The sequence below is a fragment of the Sus scrofa genome, chromosome 6 (assembly GCF_054392235.1).
Source record: "Sus scrofa isolate SSC_HxYL_T2T_F1_AM1 chromosome 6, Sscrofa_HxYL_maternal_Yorkshire_Landrace_v2.0, whole genome shotgun sequence".
In the NCBI taxonomy this organism is placed as follows: Eukaryota; Metazoa; Chordata; class Mammalia; order Artiodactyla; family Suidae; genus Sus; species Sus scrofa.
In genome coordinates this window covers 39,869,437-39,887,590 of record NC_139388.1, presented here as the reverse complement: position 1 = coordinate 39,887,590, position 18,154 = coordinate 39,869,437, and the positions used below count along the sequence as shown (strand labels likewise).

The following is an 18,154-nucleotide window of genomic DNA, read 5'->3' as shown; positions in this document are numbered from 1 at the left end:
AGTTGGACACAGAGGTCAAAGACAAGGCTCAGCAGGTGGCAGCTTCCCTCTAGCAGTCCTTGACCTCCTGGTGAAAAATGTAAGTCAGCTTCTCACTAGGCAGACTCCATGCCCTGCCATACTTCTCTCTCTCTCATGTGCTCAGAAAGCAATTAGGCTGATAGCAGGAGTCTGGTATAGAATTAGCAACAACACAGGGTCAGCTAAATCACTTCTTTAGAAAGAATATCGAGTCCAGGTGCTACAGGACAAGGAGCAGTCCCAATTTTGCCATCAGGTATGAAACTCTGGATATACCACCTGAAATCATAACCTTTTGGTTTTATCATCTGTCATACCAGCAAGGGACTCTTCTTGATTTCCAACTTCTTCCTAGGTCTAAGATTCTATGATTCCAGTGTGTTGAGGGAGAACAGAGGAAGGGAGAGTTCAGAGCTTGGTTAGAGTTGAAATTTAAGTACATCTGGTGGAGTTCCAGCTGTGGTTCAGGAGGTTAAGAACCCAACTAGTATCCATGAGGATGTGAGTTCAATCCCTGGCCTTGCTCAGTGGATTAAGAATCTGGTGTTGCCACAAGGTGCCAGTTGCAGGTGTGGTTCAGATCTGGCATTGCTGTGGCTGTGGCTGTGGCTGTGGTTGTGGTGTAGGCTGGCAGCTGCAGCTCTGATGCCACCCCTAGTCTGGGAACTTCCTAGTCTGGTATAGCCATAGATGTGTATCTAAAAAGAAAAGGAGAAAAGAAGAGTTCCTGTTGTGGAGAAGCAGAAATGAATCTGACTAGTATCCATGATGATGCAGGTTCGATCGCTGGCTTCACTCAGTGGGTCAGGAATCTGGCGTTGCTGTGGGCTATGGTGTAGGTCACAGACGAGGCTCAGACCCTGTTGCTATGGCTGTGGCATAGGCTGGCAGCTATAGCTCTGACTTGACCCCCTAGCCTGGGAACTTCTATATGTGGCGTGAAGTAAACAAATAAATAAATAATTGAAAAAAAATGAAAAGTAAATACATACATACATACATACATCTGGTGTATGAGATTAGACCAGAGACCCCTCCGCCATAAATTTACATCCACAATTTTGCCTAGTTTGCTGATTGCATCAGAAATGCCCTGAGAAAGAAAGCTGGGGCCCTCTTTGGATTCATCTTATGTGTTTCTCTTCTCTCAATGATGACAGTTCTGCACTCTGGGTGGTTCAGTGCCTGAAGGCAGTTGCTCCATATGTTTTGTCCAACTCTACAGTGGGTTTTGGTGGGAAGGCAAGTTTAGTACTAGTGACTCTGTCATGGCCAGAGGTCCTCTGGGTGCCTTTTGAAACCCTTGACCCTTATTCTTAATCAAAAAGACAGCAGGCCAAGAAGATGGTGGACTAGAGTCCCAAAGAACCATCTTACCATCAAGTTTAAATTCAGGCCTCTTTTGTACCAGGAGGGGAAAGGGTGTGGCTGATTATACAAACTTCTTGGTGCTGGAATCCTTTCCTCTCGCACCTGTCCATGTAGGTCAGGTCATGATGTTCCTGTAAACCACCAACGAGACAAATGTTAATCTCTTTTCTGCAACTTTTTAAACTCTATATGAATGGAAGAGTGTTATATCTTTTTTCAGCCATGCAACAGCATGCATAATTTCCCCATGTCAGGGATTGAACCCACACCAGAGCAGTGACCCAAGACACAGCAGTGACAACACCAGATCTTTAACCTTATAGGCCACCAGGGAACACCAAGGGTGTTGCATCTTTAAAAGTCAAGCTTGGGGAGCAGAGTCTTAAAAATGGGCCATCATGTATATTTCAGGTTTGTTCTCTGTTATGTACATAGAAAGAGAGAGAGGGAGGGAGGTTATAAGGAACTGGCTCACACAATTATGAAAGCTGAGAAGTTCCACAATTTGCCATCTGCAAACTGGAGACACACATCCAGGAAAGCCAGTGGTGTTTTCTGTCTGAGTCCAAAGGCCTGAGAACCAGAGGAGCTAGTGATGCAGATTCAAAGTCAGGTCCGAAGGCCTGAGCACCAGGTGTGTTGCGTGCAGAAGAACATTGAAGACCCAGCTCAGCACCCTGGCAGGAGGAGCACAATTCTTCCTTCCTCTGCCTCTTTGTTCTGGTTAGGGCCTCAACAGCTGGATGAGACTCACCCACTCTGAGAAGGACAAACTGCTTTACCAAGTCTGCCAATTCAAATGATCATTTCATCTGGAAGCACCCTCTAAGGCACACTCCAGACACCAGAACACCTAATGTTCAGCCAAATATCCGGGCACTCTGATCCAGTCAAAGTGACGAATAAAAGTAACTATCAAGTTTAGTTAATTCATTCTTTTTTTTTTTTACACTTTTATTTTATGGAGGTACAGTTGATTTACAATGTATTAGCTTCAGGCTCACAAGTTAATTCATTCATATGTAAAATTTGTAATAAATTTTATCATTCATCTAAGTCTAATTTAAGAGTTCGTTATCCCATGAATACAAAGAGGCTCATATTAGAAAATCCATTGATGTAGTCCCCGTGGTAGCTCAGTGGTTAACAAGCCTGACTAGTATCCATGAAGACACAGGTTCGATCCCAGGCCTTGCTCAGTAGGTTAAGGATCAAGCATTGCCATGAGGTGTGGTGTAGGTTGTAGACATGGTTTGGATCTGGCATTGTTATGGCTATGGTGTAGGTCGGCTGCTACAGCTCTGATTCGATCCCTAGCCTGGGAAACTCCATATGCCACAGGTGCATCCCGAAAAAGACAAAAGACAAAAAAAAAAAAAAAAAAAAAATCCATTGGTATAACTCACCACGTTAACAAATAAGAATTATATAAGTGAAAAAAAGTATTCAGTAGAATTCAGCCTATACAAATGATAAAACATCTCTTAATAATGAACAAACTAGGAATAAAAGTTTGATTTAAGGTATTTACTTTAACAGCTATAGTGAACATCCTTCTTAAAGATGAAAGCTGTAAAGCTTTTTTACTAAACTCATGTTTGACACAAGGTGTCAAGTTTCTCCACTTTTATTCAATATTCTATTTTATTTATTTATTTTTCTTTTTAGGGCCACACCTGCAGCATATGGAATTTCCCAGGCTAGGGGCTGAATCAGAGCTGCACCTGTCAGCCCATACCACAGCCACAGCAACACCAAATCCCAGCTGCATTTACAACCTACACCACAGCTTGCAGCAAAGCCAGATCCTTAACCAAGGATCCCAAGGCGAGGCCAGGGATTGAACATACGTCCTCATGTATACTAGTTGGGTTCTTAACCCACTGAGCCACAACAGGAACTCCTCAATATTCTATTTGTAAATATTTCTCTCTCTGGTATCTCCTGGCTTGATCTCAAGGCAACCTTCAATCTAAAAATAGAAACAGGATGGACAGAAAGAGCACCAAGAAAAGCCTCTGGTTCAGGCTCAAAGAGAAGGAAAGAGTCTCTAGCATGGAAGCAGTCACAGCCAGAACCCTCAGGAGCCTAAAACTCTGAGAGAGAAGAGCCTTCCTATCTAGGCAGAAGAGGGAGAGTCTCAAGAAGGTGGGGGCAAATCCCTCTTATTCTGTTTACATCTCTCCTTCCAACTGGTTGATCTTAGCCATATTTTCAGAAACTGGGTGTAAAAGCAAGGTAAATAAAAATCCTGAAATTCTGGCTGGAGAAGTAAACAGGAGAGCCCCAGGGAAATAAAAGCTACCAGAGAGACTGCAGAATAGGAGGGTCTTGGGGAACAATGCCATTAAGTTGCTTATAAACTCCTGGGATCAAAAGCTATGCATGCATGATTTTGATTCTAAACAGCCCACCAAGACTAACAGATAGACCACTCCCCACATCCAAGGCTGTCACTGGGTGGTGCGTATGTAGGACAAATTCTCATAGGCGTGCAAAGGCTTTGAAATTAATATTGAACCACATCCCATAAAACTACTCAGAATTTTACAGCTAAAACTTAATCATGTTGATTGTCTGCTAAGACAAAAATATTCTCCCTAAGACATAAACAAGACCTGGGATTGTGGAGTTGCCCTTGTGACTCAGCAGTAATGAATATGACTAGCATCCATAAGGATGAGGGTTCAATCCCTGGCCTTGTTCAGTGGGTTAAAGTATCTGGCATTGCCGTGAGCTGTGGTATAGGTTGCAGATGTGGCTCAGATCCTATGTTGCTGTGGCTATGGTGTAGGCTGGTGGCTATAGCTCTGATTTGACCCCTAGCCTGGGAACTTTCCTATGCTGCATGTGTGCCTCTGGAAAAACAAAAACAAAAACAAAAACAAAAAACAGTGTTGCATACAAATTGTCCAGGACATGGTGTTCCTGTTGTGGCTCAATGGTAATGAACCCAACCAGTGTCCATGAGGATACGGGTTCAATTGCTGGCCTCATTGAGTGGGCTAAGGATCTGGCATTGCCATGAGCTGTGGTGTAGTTCACAGACATAGCTCAGATCTGGCGTTGCTGTGGCTGTAGCATAGGTGGGCAGCTGTGGCTCTGATTCAGTCCCTAGCCTGGGAACTTCCAGGGTGCAGCCCTAAAATAAAAAGACCAAAAAAAAAAAAAAAATGTCCAGTATACAAACCAAAATCCCATGGCAGGTGAAGAACCAGGGAAATCTTAAATCACACAGGAGAAGACAATAAAGAAATGCCAACAAGGAGATGTTGGTACTCACTCAACACTGAAATATTCCAACACAGAAGTTGAATTTACCTGACAAATATTTTGATAATAATGATCATACCAGAATACTCTTTAAATAACCTTAAAAAGAAACAAAAGATAGAAAGCCTCAGTCAAAAATAAAACATATGCGATAATATATAAAATACATAAAAGAACCAAATAGAAAATTTAGAACTAAGATATATATGAAATTTTAAAACTGATTGGATATGTTCAAAAGCATGATGGAGATGACAGAGGAAAGAACCAGTGAACTTAAAGATCAATAGAATCCAGTTTGAATAGAGGAAAAAAATACTGATTTAAAAAATTCACGGAATTAAAAAATAAAAAATAAATATATAAATAAATAAATTTTTAAATAAATAAATAAAAATTCACAGGGTCTAAGGAATCTGAGGGACAAAAATAAAAGTCCAGGATTTGTTATCTAAGACATAGAAGAAGAGGATACAGCATTCAGTGCAGAAAAAATATTTAAAGAAGTAATGGATAAAAACTCTCCCAACTGGCAAAAAGCAGAGAAGCCTAAATAGTGAAAACTCAAAAAAAAAAAAAGACACATAGACTCATCACAATTAAACTTTGAAAACTAGAGACAAGAAAAAATACATAAAGTGGCCAGAGAAAAACACTACATCACTTAAAAGGGGAAAATAATACAAATGACAGTGAATTTCTCATCTTATCTCATGAAGGCTGAAATAAAAGAACTATTAACAAAGAATTCTTTTTTTTTTTTTCCTCACCCATGGCATGTGGAAATTCCAGAGCCAGGGATTGAACCTGTGCCAAAGCAGTGACCTGAGCTGCTGCAGTGACAATGCCAGATATTTAACCCACTTCACCACAAGGGAATTCCTAACCAAGAATTCTATATCCAGGAAAAATATCCTTCAGAAATGAAGATGAATGTGAAAAGATGCTCAGCGCTGCTGGTTATTAAGTAAATGCAAATGAAAATCACAATGAGATACCACTGCACACCCACAAGGGTGGCTATAATAAAAAAGAGAGACAATAACAAATGTTGGTGAGTATGGAGAAATTGGATCACTCATACATTGCTTGTGGGAATGTAAAATACTGCAACCATTTTGGAAAACAGTTTAGCAGTTCCTCAAAATGTTAAGCATAGAGTTGCCATATGACCCAGTAATTCCACTCCTAGGTATACACCCAAGAGAAATGAAGACATATGTTCACATAAAAACTTGTACATGAATATTCATAGCAACATTATTCATAATGGCTGAAAAGTGGAAAGAACCCAAGTGTCCATCAGTTGATGAATGGATAAACAAAATGTGTTACATCCATACAATAAAATATTACTCAGCCATAACAAGGAATTACATACTGATACTCACTACAATATGGTTGAAAATGAAAGACTTTGTGAAGTGAAAGAAGCCAGATCGAAAAGGCCACACATTCTACAGTTTCATTTATATGAAACATTCAGAAGAGGCAAGTTGATAAAGACAGAAAGCGGATTATTGGTTGTCAGGGGCAGGGGGAAGAGGAGAATGCATATAGGCTGCTAATGTGTATAGGACTTATTTGGGGCAATAAAACTGTCCTAGAATCAGATAGTGATGGTGGTCCCACAATTTCGTCAATATACTAAAACCCACCAAACTGTATGCTTTAAGAAAGTGAATTTTATGATGTGTGAATTACGTCTCTTTTTAAAAGGTGAAATAAAGACATTCTCAGTTAAAGGACTAAGAATTCACTGCCATCAAATCTACTCTATGAGAATTGCTAAAGTTCATCAGACACAAAGAAAGTGTTACCAGAAACTTAAAAGAGCGTAAATTAAAGAAGAGAAACAGAAATTGAAAATATCTGAAGGGGACTTCCTGTTGTGGCACAGCAGAAACAAATCCAACTAGTATCCACGAAGATTCAGGTTTGATCCCTGACCTCGCTCACTGGGTCAGGGATCCAGCCCTGCTGTGAGCTGTGGTGTAAGTTGCAGACACAGCTCGGATCCCGTGTTGTTGTGGCTTAGTCCAGCAGCTGTAGCTCCAATTCAACCCCTAGCCTGGGAACTTCCATATGCTGAAAATGCATCATAAAAGGAAAAAAAAAAATCTGAGGAAATAGGGTAAAATATTCTTTTCCTCCTGAGTGCTCCAAAATGTGTTTTGTGGTTGAAAATAAAATTGGTATGAGTTCCCTGATAGCCTAGCAGTTAAAGATCTGGTTTTATCACTATAATGGCTCAAGTCACAGCTGCAACTCAGATTCCATCTCTGGCCTGGAAATTTCCATATGCTGAGAGTGTGGACATTAAAAAAAATTGATGAAAAGGAGTTCCCTGGTGGCCTAGTGATTAAGGATCTAGCATTGCTGCAGCTGTGGATCAGATTCAATCCCTGGCCCAGGAACTTCCATGTGCCACAGATGCAGCAAAAAAAAAAAAAAAAAAAAAAAAAAAGAAAGGAAGAAAGAAAGAAAAAATTGGTGAAAACTTGAACAGATACTATGCCAAAGAAGATTTAAGGAAGACAAACAAGCATGTGAAAAGATGCTCAACATCATTAGTCACTAGGGAAATGCAAGTCAAAATCATGATGCTGTCCACTACAAACCTATTACAATGGCTAAGTTAAAAAATAATGCCCATACCTGACAATACCAAGTGATGCAACAGAGCAACCAGCACCTTTAAATATTGCTTGTGGAAATGCAAAATGGTACAGCTCCTCTGGATATCTGTCAGTTTCTCATAAAGTTAAAACATATATTTATCATATGACTCATCAGTTTTTATAACTACATATTTACTCTAGAAAAATGGAAATTTGAGTTCATACCAAAATCTCTATAAGAATGTTTATAGAAGCTCTATTCATGATTGCTAACTGGAAACAACCTAAATATTCAATGGATAAATTGTTATATAAATAACCAAAGCTGGCCTCTGTATTTTGTCCCCTAGGTTGTTTATTTCTTTATTGCAGGTTGAGACCAGTTAGCTCAAAAGCCCACCTGCAATAAACTCAAATGTATACACAGGCAATTATTTTAAAAATAACTCAAACAAGCAAATTCTTAGCCATTTAGAGCCTGCTTTGCATACCCTGCAAAACCTCACTCAACAGATGTTAACTATTGATATGACAGTGCCCTTTAGAAGGCCCTGGGCTGCTGCTGCCTTTTGGGGTCCTCTGACCCAGAGACTCCCTGCCATGATGCTAAGCAACATCACCTAGACACATGAGCCCCCTCTCCAGCCCCTTCCCCCCTGGGAGTTTTCACATTCTCCTCCCTTTCTAGAAGGTGGCGCCCTGTTCGCCATAAGCCTCAGGACAACGTCCTGCTCTGAGACTGTCTCAGAAAATCTTGTTAAAGCATCACCTACTAAAGTTTGTTGTGTGTTACTGCCCCTCATGGGCAGATCTTTTTCCTAGCTCAGCCCCCATATGCCCAGAACCCTCCACCTGAATGGATGTGAAAACCATGGCACATTCATATAACAGAATACTGCTTAGCAATAAAAGTAACCAACTATTGATGCATTCAACAATGTGAATGCTAAGCCAAAGTAGCCAGTATCCAAAGGTTACATACTATCTATAGGACAGTCTCCAAAATAAAAAACTCTATTGATGAAGACAGATAGTGCTTGGCAAGGGTTGGGATGCAAAGAAACAACACAAGGAAAGTTTTGGAACTTTTGAGTCCTGACCATGGTGGTGGTTACACAACTCTACAGCAGTATTAACAGTCATGGATCTGCACATCAAAAAAAAAAAGTGTCAATTACAAAGGAGGCAAGACTGTGCAATGGGGAAAATTCAGTCTCTTCAATAAGTGGTGCTGGGAAAACTGGACAGCTACATGTAATAAAATGAAATTAGAACATTCTTTAACACCATGTACAAAATAAACTCCAAATGGATTGAAGACCTAAACAAAAGAACAGAAACCATAAAACTCCTAGAAGAAAACATAGACAAAACACTCTGACATAGATCATAGCAATATTTTTTAGATCTGCAAAAGAGGGACAGGGCAGTAGAGGGAGAGGGGATTAAGAGGTACAAACTATTAAGTATAAAACAAGCTACAAGAATATACTGTACAACACAGGGAATATAGCCAATATTTTGTAATAACTATAAATGAAGTATAACCTTTTAAAATTATGAATCACTATACCATACTTCTGTAACTTATAATATTGTACTTTACCTTGATACTAAAATGAAAAATTAATGAAAAGGAGTTCATGTTGTGGCACAGCAGAAATGAATCTGACTAGAATCTTTGAAGATCTGGGTTCTATCCTTGGCCTTGCTCAGTGGGTTAGGGATCCCAGTGTTGCCATGAGCTGTGGTGTAGCTTGCAAACTTGTCTCCGATTCAGCATTGCTGTGGCTGTGGCAGAGTCCAGCAGCTGTAACTCCAATTCCACCCCTAGCCTGGGAACTTCCATATCTTGCCAGTGCAGCCCTAAAAAACAACAAAAAAAAATTAAAGAAAAATATACAAAAAAGTGTCAATTCTACTGTGTGATAATTTTAAAACTAATCTTTTAAATAATTGACTGTTTAAACCAGGAAGAATAACATTGTATTTTATCATTTATTATGTGCACAGATGCATAATACATGCCACAATAGCATAAAGGACCATAGAAGAGGAAGAGTTTTACTGTGGAAAGTTTTTGTATTTACATGTACTGGTATGTATACAGTAACACTCAGAATATACAATGAAGTTTAGTTAAAACATCAACAGATAAAATGAAACACTAGAAAATGTGTGATTGATCCATATGAAAAAGAAAGAAAGAAAGAAAGAAAGAAAGAAAGAAAGAAAGAAAGAAAGAAAGAAAGAAGAAAGAAAGAAAGAAAGAAAGAAAGAAAGAAAGAAAGAAGAAAGAAAGAAAGAAAGAAAGAAAGAAAGAAAGAAAGAAAGAAAGAAAGAAAGAAAGAAAGAAAGGAAGGAAGGAAGGAAGGAAGGAAGGAAGGAAGGAAGGAAGGAAGGAAGGAAGGAAGGAAGAGAGAGAGAGAGAGAGAAAGAAAGAAAGAAAGAAAGAAAGAAAAAGAAAGAAAGAAAGAAAGAAAGAAAAAGAAAGAAAGAAAGAAAGAGAAAGAAAGAACAAACAAACAAGTAAACAAAACCAGTTGCAAAAACTAGGAAAGCAAACAGCAAGATGATCACTTAAACCCAACCATATCAGTAATTATATTTAATGTAAATATGCTGAACATTCCAGTTAAAATGCAGTAATAGTCATAGTAGATATAAAAATGCAACATACTAGACATAAAAATGTTTCCTTCGTGGCTCAGTGGTTAACAAACCCGACTAGGATCCATGAGGACGTGGATTCAATCACTGGCTTAGCTCAGTGGGTTAAGGATCTGGCATTGTGGTTAGCTGTGGTGTGGGTCGCAGATGTGGCTCAGATTTGGCTTTCTGTGGCTGTGGTGTAGGCTGGCAGCTGTAGCTCCTAATGGATCCCTAGCCTGGGAACCTCCTTATGCCACAGGAAAGCACAAGCAAAAAAAAAAAAAAAAATTGCAACACCCAACACTATTCTACCTACACATGACATGCTTCATACACAAAATCAGATTATTTTAAGTATAAGGTGTAAGCCGATATTAAATGCAAATAATAAACCCAAGAAAACTGAGGCTCTATTCATGTCAAAATAGATCTCAGAGGAGTTCCCATTGTTTAACATTGGAAACGAATCCTACTAGTATACATGAAGACACAGGTTCTATCCCTGGCCTCGCTCAGTGGTTTGGGGATCTGATACTGCTGTGCGCTGTGGTGTAAGTTGAAGATGCAGCTTGGATCCCACTTGGGTGTGACATAGGTCAGCAGCTGTAGCTCCAATTCAACCCCTAGCCTGGGAACTTCCATGTTCCACAGGTGCAGCCCTAAAAAAAAAAAAAAAAAAAAAAAAAAAAACAAGGAATATTACCAGATACATTTCATAATGACTACAAGATCAATTCATCAGGAAGACATAATAATCCTAAATATAGAATTTCAAGATATATATAGAAAATATTGACAGAATTAAAGGGAGAAATTGACAAATTCATGCTCATGGTTGGAGAATTTAGGAATTCTTTTTCAGCAATTGATAAAACAATTACATAAAATGGTAAAACACTAGAAAATTTAAGCACATTAACAATTGGCTGATTAACAATAGATATTACAACCATAAATGCAAATATATATCTTGTTCATGTGCATATGAAACAGTCACTTGGATATAATATGCTGGGGCATAAAATAAGTCTCAGTGGATTTAAAGGGTTGAGTTCTCATTTGTGTGTTCTCTGACCATAACAATATTAAATTAGAAATCAATATGAATAAAATACCCATAAATGTACCAAATATTTGGAAATTAAACAACTGCTTCTAACTAATGCATGAGTCAAAGGAAAAAAAATCCCAAGAAAAATTGGCAAAACATTGTCTGAGCTTTTATCCTGCTTGCAGCTGCCAAGTTAGCCTGCCACAGTTTCATGCTGGCAGAGGATACAATACTCCTCAGTTAGAGACAAAGTAATAACAAGCAGCATCAGCTTCCTGTTCACCTAAGCTCTCCCACTGTCCCTCCTGTTCCATGGGGTAGATGTGGAGCAGCCCAGGTTTTCTGTGATGCTTGAGGAACTCTGAGCTTAGAAAACCCTGAAAGCAAACCTGTCCAACCTTTCCTTAAAGGGAGATATCTTTATTATATTAAACAACAAACAAATCTTTCTTCTGCCCAGAGAGATGCTATCTCTATTATCTAACTACTATTCAATGCCAATGTCTCTATTTGCAAGATGTGCAGATATGCAAGAGAACCATGGAGAATTATATGAGAAACAGAAATTCTAAAATATTTTAAACAGAATACTAATGAAAATAAGGCATATGAAGTTTTGTGAGATGCAGCTTAAGCAATTCTTTGAGTGGAATGCATAGGTTTCCATGCTGATTATATTAGCAAAGAAGATGGCCTTTGAAACAATCTAAGCTTCCACTTTAAAAGCCTAGAAAAAGAAAAGCAAATGATTCAAGGTAACTGAAAATTCTTATATTTTACATGAACATTTATAGGAAGTAGCAAATAGAAGGCAGGAACTAATGTAAATAGAGCAAACTTCAATATAATAGAAATATAAAATAAAGAAAATATAGTCAAAAGTTTCATCTTTTTAAAGATGAATAATAAAAAGCAAGAAAAAAATAAATTATTACTATTATAAATGAAAGAAGGGGATATCATTGCAGACTCCAAAAATATTAAAGCATATGGTGATGTCAATAAATTCAAAAACTTAAATGAAATAAAAAATTTTATTGAAAAATACGACTTTGCAAAACAAAACAAAAAGAAACAGAAAATCTAAACAGCCATATCTTTATAAAAGAAGTTCAATTCATTATCAAAATAAAAAATTTGTGAAGAAAACTCTGAAAACTGGGACTAAAACATAAATTCCTCAATCTGAGTGAAAGAATATCTATGAAAAACCTACAATGAAGTCATCTTAATAGTGAAACATTAAATGCTATTCCTTAAAGGATGAGACAAGGCAGGATTATACATTCTCACTACCCTTCCCAATCTTACTCAACAGAGATCCATCTAGTTCAATAAGCAAAGAAAAGAAATAAAAGGTATAAGAATTCAAAATAAATAAATAAAACTCTTTATTTATTTATTTATGATTGTTCTCTTAGAGAAATATAAGTAATCTACAAGAAAATTTAGAAGCTCACAGCATACCCTCCCCTGTCTAGCGTTTAAGTGGAGGGGGCTAAAATTGGAGACAGGCCTGGTGTCTCTTTCTTTCCACGTGGGTGGCCACCCAACACAACTAATCTATCTTCCTCCCAGCCTGACAGTCTCAAGGTTTCTTGCATGACAGCTGACTTCCAAGAAAGAGGAAGCAAAAGCTACTAGTCCTTTGAACAGCAAGAGCTAGAACTGGCAGAATATCACTTCTGTCACATTTGACTGGACTAAGCAAGTCACATGGCAGCTCAGATTCAGGGACAGGGAACAGACTCTGCTTGATGTGAGGAGAGCTGTGCTCGTCCAGGGAGAGAAGGAGTTAATGGCATTCATCCTTGGGGGTGATCTGCCCCCATGTTAGCCCACGTCTGTGTGCCCAACACACAGTGAGGTCAAACAAACCAAAATGTTGAAGTTTGGAGCAGAGAAAGGTTTACTGCAGAGCCATGCAAGGAGACAGGTGACTTGTGCCACCCAAATATCCCCAACTCCCCAAACCAAAACTACAAGACATTTTTAAAGGCACAGTGAGGGAGGGGCATGGTTGGTTGTTGTAAACTTATTGCTGCAGAAATCCTTTGTTCTTTCAGCTGTCCACAGAGGTCAGGTCATGAGTTTCCTGTAACTCTCCAGCAAGACACGTGTTCTATTTCAGGCAGAGCTGAAGCAGAGGATATGGGGGAAGGGACTGCCCAGAAAGGCCCCATGGGGTCCTGCTTGGTTATAATTCCCCCCTTTTCTTTGATTCTCCTCAATGTTGAGGAGAACAAATGTTAAACAAGAAAAGGAATAAGAGAGGTTAATGATAAACTTGACAGAGGTACCCACAGGGTCCTGCTCAGTTGTACCAGCAGACACCGCTTTGAGAGTGGCCAGTGGCATCTGGGTCTGACATCTCCACTCCCTTTTTACTTCCAAATGTATTCCTCTCCTCAATGGCCGAAGCAGATATCACCATTTTAGCGCTTTTCTAGATATGAGAAGATGGAAGAATTTGGGCTTATGAAATCTTCTGAAAATATCTGTCTGAAGGCCTGTTCTGTCAGTTTTTCCCAGAGCACAGAGGGTCTCATTCCTGTATTCCTTTCAGGGGATGCTGAAGGTCAGTGACTGCAGTGGCTATTGACCTAATCCTTCTAGGGGCAGATGGCAAGTGCCACTTTTTAGTTGGCAGGGCCCCTTCAGTGTCATAAACTTGACCATGGTTTGGGGGGCATTTCATGACCATGGTGCTATGAATGCTCATTCCTATGTCTGGCAAAGATTTCATGGATGGGCCACTCAGTGTGCTATTACTGGACTAGGCCTTATTAACAGTAGCCACCTGGACCACCTGTCTTACTAGTCTATTATGGTCTAGGAAAATATTCCTGCTTGTTGCTTCTTCCCACATCCAGAGTTACATGATTACAATCATGGATCTCATATTGAATTATGTATTATCAGAGGCTCAGTTACACCTTTGTTTATGCAAGAAACAACAATTTTGTAAAACAGGCAATATAAGTCATAAGTTGTTGCAAATATCTCCTGGTTTCAGAGAGGATGTGTTAATTTCTTCTTTCCAGCACAGCCATGCACAGGATGGTCCCTGTGAGCTGAAAAAAGTTATTTTAGTTTAACAATCAAGCACAGTGGCCTTGTTCCCTGAGATGGGCTGTGGTGTGTAGGATAATATACAAAGGCTAAACTAAAAGAAACAGATCTAATATAGAACCAGATCTTCTACTTCCTACCACAGTTCCCCACTGTCAATGTCCATTCCACTATCTTATAGCGAAAGAGGCAATGACCACTCTGGCTACTTCCTGCTAAACTGGGGCAATGAAGGGCAAGTATGGCATGGAACAGATTGGCCTTGGGCTGGGAATATTTCTTTGAATCTTTAATAAATAGCACAATTCTCCTTCCTTCTTTATCTACAATTATTTGAAACTGACTTAGCTCTGTTGCATCTAATTTGTAATTGAACTTAGGCTTTTGATTTCAGTTCCCCTATCTATTAACTTTCAGACTGTCATACCGATACTAGATTCCCAAGATTAAACAAGCATGTTGACATACTTCTGCAGCTATAATGAAGGAACTCTCTGGAAGGTAGGTCTTAAACAGTATATTCCAACTTCAATTAACAGAACCAGAATTTGATATTCATTGAAATAGTCCCTTTCTCTCTAAAAATACCCTCATTTTAAAATCAAATACAGCCAAATTAAGATTAGTTTGTTTTCAAAATAGGTACAATTAGATGACCATAATTTACTCCTTTGAATTGGCTATGCTGGAATTTCTTTCATAAGGAGTCTCAGACTGAAATTTTAAAAGGTCTCTCAGGGCCAAGACAGCCATGCCAAGGAACTATGAGATTTCACCTTACAGGTTTGGGTGAAGTCCTCCCTTTTTTAAGGTCCCCAAAACGCCTTTTTTTTTCCTCTTATTAGAAGGTGGCCTCTCTAATTTACCTGAAAAAGCTGTTGGGAATCTAAGAATTTCCAATCCCTGCAGAGGTTAGGCAGAAAGAGAGGACAAACACTTCGACTCTGCCCACAAGGGTATAATCCACCAAACTACTGCAAGTCACAGCTGGCCCAAGGGGAAAAGATTTCCCCACATCTAAAAAAAATACAGATCAAAGCCAGTAACATCTCAGGCAAAATCAAAAATCATCACCATTTGTTAGTTTGCACAACCAATCCCTCTTATCAATGAAAACCAGTTTCGATTAAGACTTTCAAAATATCTTACCTAGTTTAGCCAAATGACCTAAAAGTTATCTGAAACTTGTTTTTGAAAAAGGTCCTTCTTGAAAATGCAACAGTTTTGCAAAGTATAAGCTTAACTATTAAAGACTAAAAACAACAAGGTTAAAGATCTGATCACAATGCTTCAAGTTGCTGGGACATACAACATTTTTTAGGGCCGCATTTGCAGTATATGGAGGTTCCCAGGCTAGGAGTCGAATTGGAGCTACAGCTGTCAACTTACACCACAGCCATAGCAACGCCAGATACAAGCTACATCTGCAACCTACACCACAGCTCATGGCAACACCAGCTCTTTAACCCACTGAGTCTGGCCGGCGATTGGAGCCACAACCTCATGGTTCCTAGTCGGATTTGCTCCCGCTGCACCACAACTGAACTCCCAACATACAAAAGTTTAAGATGATAACTAAAATTATAACATATCAGGATGCATCCAGATTTCAGAAATCTTGTATAATTTCTAGAACATCTATATTAATAACATTTATTCATACTGTATAACCTGAGGAAGCTTATCACTCATTTGACAATAGTTTCTGTGTAATTTAGCACACCAACTAATCCTAGTTAAATATATATGTGTATGTATTTTTTCTTGAGATGCCTCAGGGACCCTCTGACAACCAAAATTTAGCTGGAAAAAAAAAAACTTTAATCAGAATTCGATAGGAAGTTTGTCAAAAATAGCAGTTTTAAAAACATTTGGTCAGATAGAATCACAGTTCACGATGAATACTTAAAAGCAAATACAGATCACTTAAAGGCAAAGAAGTTCACAATCTGTTATCAAAAGCAGCATTCTAAGCACTCAACACCAAATCCCTAACCCACTGAGCGAGGCCAGGGATCGAACCCATAACCTCATGTTTCCAGTTGGATTCGTTTCTGCTGCTCCAGGATGGGAACTCCTGGAGAAAGTATTTTAGATAGACATTTAAAAAAAAATTATTCCTACAGTGTTTACCTAAAAACTTTTATCTCGCTTATATTTAATTACTCATAAAATTTCATCACACCAAGCTATTTTTCTTGACAAATTGGTAACATATATAACAAGATTTTATTTAATTTCTAATACACCTAAGTGAAGTCATCAAGCCAGCTTTCTCTAACTGCATATGCAGACAGAACCAGATTTGGAATTTCAAGAGTTTCGTCTTAAACAATTTTCTCCAGAGTCTAAAGAATACAGTGGCCATGCAGTATTTTAAAAAATCTTCTCTCTCTTCTCTTCTAGAAGCATACTAAGATCTCTTAGTTTTGCAAAATGACCTTAGGGGGACTATCAAATGGAACAGAGCTCTGATTATCATGGCAGGTGTTATCAAATATCAGATAAAAGCAATGCAAAAGAGTCTCTCAGGATCACAGGTCCCTAGCACCAAAAAGGGAGAATCCCATCCACTGCAAAGGGAAAATCCCAATCAACACTCTGCCACGGGCAAAACCCAATAATACAATAGGAAAGGATAACTTGCCTCATCATAGGCAAGCCCAGTTACCAAAGAGGGCTCAACCGACCAACCCAAGTACTATACCACGCACACAGACAACACAGGGTCAGATGAGGGGGACCCCAGAAGCTACATTTTCACTCCCACTCCCAGACAGAGGCCTCCAGAGAGGCCTGGCTCCAAAAAGAGAGACTGAACCACTAAGGACTCACCCTAAAATGATACACACAAACCACAAACAGCAAATAAGCTATGGTCATACAGACAGCAAATCAGAGGAGGTGTGATCTAAAATTCCACTTCCACTTCCAAGTGGAGGAAACCTCCAGACTGGCCCAGTTCTCAAAAGAGAACAAGCCCAAAGGGGATCCCCTCCCACAAGGGAAGCAGCCCAAATACAGTGGAGAGAGTTCCCAACCTGCTGCAAGCTGAGTGACTTACCCGCAGTTACACCACATGTGGACTACAGCTCTGCATGTTTCTCGGCATCAAACAGTCTCCGAATGTGGGCCACTGGTGCCTGCCAGGGACAGCTCCTCCAAGATCCCTGGAGTGAAGTGGGCTCAGGCCCGGAAAGGGGCCACCCGAGCTGGGCCAACCCAACATGGGCACAGACTTCTAGGGGGTGCACAGAGAGGCCAAACAAACCGAAATGTTTGAGCAGAGAGTTTGAGAATTGGGGGCAGACAAAGGTTTACTGCAGGGCCAAGCAAGGAGACTGGGTACCTTGGGCACCAAAAGTCTGCCAACTTCCCCGAACCAAAATTACAAAGCATTTTTAAAGGCAAAGCGAGGAGTTCCCATCGTGGCTCAGTGGTTAACAAATCTGACTAAGAACCATGAGGTTGCGGGTTTGATCCCTGGCCTCGCTCAGTGGGTTAAGGATCCGGCATTGCTGTGAGCTGTGGTGTAGGTCACAGATGCAACTCGGATCCCTGGCGTTGCTGTGGCTCTGGCGTAGGCCAGTGGCTACAGCTCCGATTCGACCCCTAGCCTGGGAACCTCCACATGCTGCGGGAGCAGCCCAAGAAATCACAAAAAACAAAAGACAAAAAGAAAAAATGAAGGCAAAGTGAGGGAGGGGCATGGTTACTTGTTGCAAACTTCTTTGTGCAGAAATGTTCTTTATCCTCGCAGCTGTCCACAGAGGGCAGGTCATGATGTTCCTGTAAACCTCCAACAAGATAACATGTTCTACTTCAGAGAAGAGATAAAGCAGAGGATTTGGGGGAAGGGACTGCCGGGGAAGGCCCCATAGGGGCCTCGCTACCCGGGAGTGGAAATCTCACTCCTTAGTCCTAGAGGCTGACACACAAGACCTCGGGGGCTGCTCCCAGTTCTACTAAACAGGAGGACGAGACCAGTCCAAGACCTTAGGGAGGAAAGCGCCCTCTGCCTTGCCTGCTTCTCTCCCTTGCCTTCCTCTGGAACCATGTGTCTCCACTTTAAGTGCTTAACAGGCCTGGACCC

The 18,154-nt window shown here is 39.9% G+C and overlaps 1 long non-coding RNA gene across 1 annotated transcript in view; it reads right to left on the bottom strand.

Moving 5' to 3' along the window:
* Positions 1-17,256, bottom strand: part of LOC106510507 (uncharacterized) — a 35,220-nt gene extending 17,964 nt beyond the window's left edge. Inside the window, exon 1 of the long non-coding RNA XR_014805963.1 lies at positions 17,126-17,256. This is a non-coding gene — a long non-coding RNA (uncharacterized LOC106510507). The remainder of the gene's footprint in view (positions 1-17,125) is intronic.
* Between the last annotated feature and the right edge of the window lie 898 nt (positions 17,257-18,154).